Here is an 8,145-nt window from a genome sequence, read left to right as displayed (position 1 = left end):
AGACAGAGACAGAGACAGCCAGACTGAGCCTGGCTTGAACATTTGAAACCTCAAACATTTCCACATCCAATAGAGCCATTTCCTGGAGACCAAGCATTCAAATTCAAACTACTACATACACTGAAGTACAAATTCTAACTAAAAACAGTCAGTCTGTGGGAAAAAGAATTTTAGAATGCCCCCATGATCTGACGTTCTATAGATGGAAAGCAAGCAAAGGTAGGGTTCATCTGATGTTTCTAAAACAGCCTGCACCTGGACATATCCATCTCCTTCCACAGGAGTCCTTTGTCCAGCATCATCACAGATGCCCATGCTCAGAAGTATACCAGTGGCTTTCAGAGCAAGGGGACTCTGCTCTTCTATTTAGTGGCTTTCCTTAGACTCACAGACAAGGGACGTGGAAACATTATGTATCAAGAAATAGAGTTTCTAAAATCCACCTTTCCCCTACAATGCTGACCTGAACACTTCATAAATTTTAATGACAATAATTATAAATTCTGTTTTTACAAAAGGATGAAATTATAAATTAAAAACAATGGTGTGATAATTATGCAGGCTGCTTCTTGTAACAGAAAAGTTGAGAGGAAATTAGGCTTGACTTGCCCAATCTCTATAGGGAGTGCTCCTGAGTCTTGACTCTGACCTCACAAATCCTGAAATGGCCAGGCTTCCTGTTGCAACCTCGATCTCCTTCTCACCTTCCTGTTTGTCTCACTCCTCCAGCCATATCCCTGCAGGATTCTGCCTCAGAGTCTTCACACTACCTGGCCATTTCCCAAGGACTTCTCATACATTCGGGAGACACGTCAATAACCTCTTTCCATTTTTGGTTCAAAGATCACTGTGAGCATGGGCTCTCTCCTTTAAACTTCAGCCAGCCATCTTCTACTCTACCATCTCCTCCCCAGCTTCATTATCTTGCTATTATTTCATGCAGTGTATATTCTTTCTTCTGTAATAAATAGCTTTTATGTTGTCACAGTCTAGTGTTTCCTTTCAAAGCAGAGCCTGTGGCAAAGCCTTAGGACTTTCAACCAGAAGATGATTTCAGGTATTAAGAATAAGACAGGGGTGAAGGGACCGCCAGCATCCATGGAGAAGTCAGAGTCACCCCTGGCCACAGGAGGTACTGGGGATGCAAAGGTTTCTATGAGTATAGAACACAATTGTCCCTGAAGCAGGCAGGCAGGCAGGCAGGCTGCTGTATACATCTCTGCCTCCCAACACCCACTGGTAATTGTTGCCCATTCTAACTCCACACCCTCTCTCCTGGAAGAAAATGGAGAGATTTCTCATCCTGCTCTTGCTGAGAACACTTCCTGGTAGAGGAGTTTCTGCACCTGCTCAAATTGTTCTTCACGGCTGCAGCTGCAACCAATTCAGGGTGACAGCATTCGAGGTACAGCAGACTAGAGATATTCACGCATTTTCTGGTCAGATGATCTAGAATGGACAACACTGTTGTCTTCTCCGTGATGGTATCTGGTGTGCCCGACACATAGACAAGTCTTTAATTAACCTATCTGCATGCCAACCTGGAGTGGATGACAGGTCCTTGTAATGCTTGTAACCAGAGCCCTTCTCTGGTTTGTGCTCCTCACTGAGTTCAGTGTTAGAAAAGTAACCCTCAAATTTATAGATTAATGGTGTTTCAAGCTGGCATGCTTAGGAGGTGATGAGAATTTGATAGATCACTGAAAATAGAGTTCCCAGATGAACTGGCAGACAACAGGTTGCTTGGGCTCTCCTAATGATGCCGTCTACTACACGGCAGCTACTACTCTACTGCCCCTTGCCAGGCACCAGTGCCACACCCTTAGATTTCTTAGTCTCCAGACCTGTGAGCCAAAGGAATGTATCTAATTCATAAATTTTTGTTACAGCAAATTAGATAGACATAGATATATCCGATATTTTTTAAATTATAAGGAAGGTATTGAGGATCACCAGAAACAGATAGATGCCCTTGGCATGATGCAAATGCAAGACGTAAGTGTGGGGGGGTGCTCCTTTACCAGAGAACTAAGTATGTGGTGACTGTGGTACTCCAGGGCTGCCAATTGCCTTCATACAGCTTCATGAGACTGTGAGACATCAAGAGATCTCAGACTTAGAGAAGAAAGAATGAATCTGTGAGCTGTGGGCTGAAAAAACTTGGGATGCTGTTGGCAGTTATTAGCTCATCAATAGATCTGTTACCTTTTAAATTAAACTGACTTTAGCCTCTCGCTAGGCCTTTTATTGATAGAATCTGCCTTTGAACCTCAGACGTGTGTGCCAACAATAAGGCTTCCATAAAGACACAGTAAGTTGCAAGAATGAAATGTCACACATCCAGCTACCCTTTCCTTTGATCGTTGTTATTTTAATCTTCCACTCGATGGTATTAACACATGCATCCTCTAGTCTGTTATTTTGGTTGTTGCCCTGAACAACTTAAAATTTTACTTTCACTCAAGCACAAGTATGTTCATTTCAGTGTCTCCAGCATTAAAAAAAAAAAAAAAAGGAAAGAAAGGGGAAAAAACTTCAGCCTAGTTACAGCCAATACATTAAAAGAGATTTGATTTATTTTTTGATGAGGAGGTTTTACAGTGGGGAAATGTGACCATCTCAGTTGGCAAATGTTTGCACTGAATTATAAAAATCTTCAAAGACAGAGAGATTTTCTCCAAACTATTTAAAAATCTTCATAAGGGACCTCCCACAAATGATAACTTCTTTAAAGTAGAAATTGCCCTAAAGATGTACAAGTCTTCACAAAAGAATACCATCAAATGATTAGAACCTTACCAGACCCCATCTGGATTTAAGTTCCAATAATAAGGGTCAGAACCTTGTCCATACCTAGTTTAAAAAAAATACTGTAGGAAAGCACATATTTTAGTATTTCCAGATGTAGACGGAACATTTTTCGTTTTGAAATACAATGAGAAAACTTTTTTCATGCTATTTTGGAAACGATATATAGGCTGAAGCAGGCAGAGAAAGTTATTTGAAAGTGGTCAGGCCAAGAAGATTGGAAGGCAGGTGAGTCTGAATTGCGGTCAGAAACCAATCTTGTGTCTTCTGCCCTGGGCCCATATAGTTTTTCGAGACTTATTTTTATTGGTTAAAATATTAGGTAGACATTTCTGGAGTTATACTCATCCATGCTCTACTGTATACAAATTAGCTGGGAGACACTGAACACAGAGAAGTTACAGCTGAGCACGAACAAGAACCAAAAGAGAGTTAAGATGAAATCCTTGGCATAGAAACCCACGTGCATACCCACACGTTCACACCACTTTATCTTTTAGTAAATTGCTCATCTATGTTTAGTTTGGAACATATTTTGCAGAGATGTAAAGCAAAACAGCAGCTCAGCCTTGCTGAGCCTCAGCATTTGACATCTCCTGTCCCCACTGGATCCCTTTTTATGATCAGCAAGCAAGCATCGGGTGGTGTTACTCCCACTCGTGTCCACGCCACACAGGTGTCCAGCAAAGACAGACTGTTATGCATCTTCTTCAAGCAAGTTCTCTCCAAAGTAGTCTTCAAACAAAAGCATTTAGAAGCAGGGGTCAGGGATCAGTGCTTTTGTACAGACCATCTGGTGCATGCTGGTAAACGTAACAGCTTCGTGTATAGGCCATGCCTGTGTCTGTGCAGTGTCTTGACATAGTTTGCTATTATATTATGTTTATGGTTTTATTTTTGCTTTCTTCCTACTACCTGGTTTGTGGTTTGTCTGAGGTATGTTCATGCATATGTTTTCTTCCAGACTGTCATTTTGTGAGCCATGTTGACAGTATTGTCCTTTCTACACTCTGGGAGCTAACATCTCCCAAGGCAGAGTCCTTAGTGATTCAAACTCATGAAGCAGGTATATATTTCTGGATTTAGGCTCAACTGTCCTATGCCACAGGCAAAGTAGCTGGGAGACACAGAACATGGAGTAGTTATGACTGAATGTGAATGAAAGAAAAAAAGAAAGAAAGAGAGAAAGAAAGGAATTAAAAAGCCCTTTACATAAAAATCCAAAAAAGATAGTAAAATTATCTTTTAGCTAAGGTCCTCAGTGTTTCTCCCAAGACAATCCAGTTAGAAGTCGAAGCTCATAGGGGCCATTTTCAGGCCTTTAGTTCATTCCTTCATACCTTCTATTCACTATTAGACTGTGTGTTAGATGCACAGTAACCTGGTGCAGGCAGCAGAAACTCCTAAGAAACCCAGTGCTAAGTCATCAAACCTGACCTGGTCTTCAGATCCCAGAAATAGCTACCTCCAAGGATGGAATCTCCTTTCAGGCATTCTTTGTAGTTTCCATGGGAAATGCACCTCCCTGCCCCCTACCCGCTGAAACCCATGTGTTTGAGCACTTCGTTCCTAGCTGGTGACACTTGTTTGGAAAGTTGTGAGACCTTTAGAAGGGTCTAAGCTCTGAGTTTTTGTAGCCTGATCTCACTCTCTGTATTCTCTTCTTCCTGTTCTGTCAATATATTTCCCAGCTGTGCACACCTACATGTTCCATGATGACTGACACTCTTAAACTGTGAGCCAGTGGTTTGAATAAGTTTGGTCCCCATGGACTTATGTGTTTGAATATGCTTGGTTATGCTTGGCCTAGGAAGTAGCAATATTAGGAGGTGTGGCCTTGTTGGAGTGGGTGTGGCCTTGTTGGAGGAAATTGGAGAAAATTGGAGGAAGTCACTGTAGCAGTGGGCTTTGAGACTCTGCTCCTAGCTACCTGGAAGATAATCTTCTCCTGGTTGCCTCCAGAACAAGATGTAGAATTCTCACTCAGCTCCTCCAGCACCATGCCTGCCTGGATGCTGCCATGATTCCCACCATGATGATAATGGACTGAACAAATCTCTGAATGTGTAAGCCAGTCCCAAGAAAGTGTTGTTCTTTATAAGAGTTGCCTTGCTCATGGTGTCTCTTTTCACACCAATGAAAATCCTGAGGTACCCCTTAAAGGCATTCTTTGTCAGTTATTTGGACACAGTTGTTGCTGTAATAAAACTAGACATGTGGTTCATAGGCCTTTAAAATAGGTTTTCAGGAAGAATGTGGAAGAGTTTGGAGCCACAGGCTACAGAATCTCTGAATCCTAGAAGAAGAAACTGTAAGGTCATTGTGGTGAGAGTGTGCAAGTGCGGACTGTGAAGGCTGTGCTTGTGATGTGTCTGATGGGAATCAGGACTCTGTTGGGAACTGTGCTAGAGTATACACATTACATTCTAGCAATGAGTCTGGCTGCATTCTGTCAAGGTCTGGATATTTTGAATTAGGCAGAGTTAAAAATTAATGGACTTGCTTGTTTGGCAAAGGCATTTTCAAGGAAATGTAACACCTAGGCTGTGGCATAGTGATTGCTCATTGCTCTTAGTCAGCTCTACATTGAGAAAGAGCACAAAGATAAGAAAAGAATGTACAATTTAGCAAGCAGAGGACCATGAAAAAGCCTGAGGTACAGAGCTAACAGCTGTAATTCCCAAAGACATAAGTACCATTGAAGGGAAAACTGCTGTTCTGAGTTGGGAAACTCAGAAAGGTCCCTGAGAGCAAGACCCCATGCACTAAAGATTCCAATTTATGAAAATATCAATTCATTTGAGAGGAGAGAGCCTGAGACAAGAATGCCACTGAGAGGCTCCTTGCTTGAAAGCAACCACTTAGGAAAGTGTTCTTTCAGATTCAACCACCGAGGTGCACAAGGACCACTTGAGCAGTGGGAGAAGGGGACTATGCTATGTCTTGAATTGTCAGAAGAACTTGGCAGTGTTGTTCACATAACAGCAATTTTTCAGACTTGCAAAGTGCAAGAGTTACAGGGTCATAGACTTGCACCAAGAGTCCAGGAAGCTGTTGAGGCCAGCTAACATATGGTACAGAGGTAAGAACCTGAATTTCAGTGAGGACCCCTGGATGTTGGAAATGGCAGAACTATCACATATTTGCCAGAGAAAACTGTAAACACCAATGAATCTGGCCCAAGAAAGAAGCTACATGTTACTCAGGAAGCAAGCTGGAGGGAAAAGACTGTCAAAGGTCATTAGAGCTCAGATGAACCTGTCCTCGGCCACAAATGTGACAGGTTCTGTTGTTTGCTGGATTTCAGTCCTGCATTGCCACCATCTTTCCTCCTTGTCCTCTCATTATTTCCCTTTGGAATGGCAATGCTTATTCTGTGCTGCTGGGGATTGGAAGTATTTAAGTTATTTTTCTATTTCACGAGTTCTAACCACTAAGTGATTGCCTTGGGTCTCAGAAGGTACTTGAGACTTTTCAATAGTGCTGAGACTGGAGTTTAAAGTTGGAATGAGTGGATTTTGCATCATAAGATGGTCAATGAGCTTGCAGGAGAAGAATGTTGTCGAATGATTGTGGACTTGATCTCCAGACGGGGGCACTATTATAGAAGACTGTAGAACATTTAGGAGATATAGCCTTGGGGGAGAGAGTAGAATACTGTAGGAAAAGGTCACTAGGTTTTATAGCCAATCCTATCCAATTTCTGATTGCTATGTTAACAAGATGTATGGCAGTGTGGTCCCAGCCAAACACTCCTGCCACCATACAAAATGCCTGCTTTCATATCTTCCTCCTAATGCTGGGCTGTACCCTCAAACTGTGAGGCAAAATAAATGCGTCCTCTCAAGTTACTTCTTGTCAAATATTTTACCACAATAATAAATAAATAAATTACTAACCAGGAATATTTCTGCAAATCCGCAATATAAATCCTTTCCTTGTGAGTGGGTATGGTTGTTTGAATAAGAATGACCCCCATTGGCTCATGTATTTTAATTCTTTGTTACCAGGGATGGAACCATTTGAAAGGATTAAGATTAGGTGGTGTGGCTTTGTTGGAGGAAGTGTGCTACTGTGAGTAGGCTTTGAGGTTTCAAAAGTCCAAATCAGGTCCAGTCTCCCCTTCTCTTCCTGCTGCATGTGGATCAGGATATAGACCACTCAGCTACTTCTCCAGCACCTTATCTGCCTGTGTACTGCCATGCTTCCCACCACGATAATAACGGGCTAAGCCTCTGACATGCAAGCAAACCCATAATTAAATGCCTACTTTTCAAAGAGTTGCTTTGGTCTTGATGGTTCTTCACAGCAGTAGAACAGCAACTAAGACAGTTGTAGACAACAGTAATGCCAAATTCATGTAGTTGCACTGGGATTGGGTAAATCAACAAAAGTTCAGTGTTTAAAATTATGTAGTTCAGTAGATGCTTAGAAATGTTTGTGATTTTTACCTATCTTTGAACCAAAGACTCTCCCTTCAAGTATTTCTCTTATCATTTTGTTCCATGGAGCCTTAAGATGCCCATACTTCATAGCATGTCTTCATCAACTCAAACAGAGAACCTATTCTCTCTTTCCATGGCACCTAGGAATGAGTTTGAGTTGTGTCTTCCTATTCAATAAAACTTGGACTTAGCATTCTTTTAAGTTCTAAAAATGGTTCTCTGAACATTGGACTCATGAGTACTGAACCTATGAAGATGGCTTCTACTTCCTGAGGAAATGTGATGGTTAAATGTTCTGAAAACTAGAAAGTTGAGTGTTAAGCAAATGGTAAATGGAATTATGGCATGAATGTCTACACTGTGGAAAATTGGCAAGTGCTACATACATATCAGAATGCTGTTGGATAAGGCTTTTTGAAAAGTATTCCCCCTCCACCTCCCTCTCTATCCAGCTGCATTGTATTTGTCTCTTTGCTCCCATCTCAGTTCCTGGGTTTAGGTCAACCTTCAACAATAACTTTTCGAATTCCCCTGGATCCCTGGGAAATTTTGAGAAGGAGACTTTTCAAATCTAGAGGCAAAACAATAATTCACATTCAGTCAAGGTCAAAGCCAACCTCTACAATAATAATAATAATAATAATAATAATAATAATAATAATAATAATAATAATAAAAGCCTGGAAAGGAAATTAGGGTAGAGAGTGAGATTGCAGGGGGCAGAGGTATGTTGCAGGTACAACAAAAGAACCTGAGAACAACACTAGAGGAAATTCTTTAGTTAGAGCTCCAGATACCATTGAGCATCAAGCGCTACCCAATTCTGGACCAAAAACTCTGGACTAGAAGGGCTTTCTCTAATGGTCTTCATTTTTTTTTTTTTTTTTTTTTT

General features: G+C 41.3%; 1 long non-coding RNA gene across 1 annotated transcript in view; it reads left to right on the top strand.

The window, feature by feature from the left end:
* The first annotated feature begins 1,054 nt into the window (after positions 1-1,054).
* The window catches only part of LOC116092407, a 15,045-nt gene continuing 7,954 nt past the window's right edge, over positions 1,055-8,145 (top strand). The window contains exon 1 of the long non-coding RNA XR_004119252.1: positions 1,055-1,405. This is a non-coding gene — a long non-coding RNA (uncharacterized LOC116092407). The remainder of the gene's footprint in view (positions 1,406-8,145) is intronic.

This window comes from Mastomys coucha, unplaced genomic scaffold, assembly GCF_008632895.1.
Source record: "Mastomys coucha isolate ucsf_1 unplaced genomic scaffold, UCSF_Mcou_1 pScaffold15, whole genome shotgun sequence".
NCBI lineage: Eukaryota > Metazoa > Chordata > Mammalia > Rodentia > Muridae > Mastomys > Mastomys coucha.
Note: the sequence above shows the minus strand (reverse complement) of the source record. Positions and strands in the feature narration are given on the sequence as shown.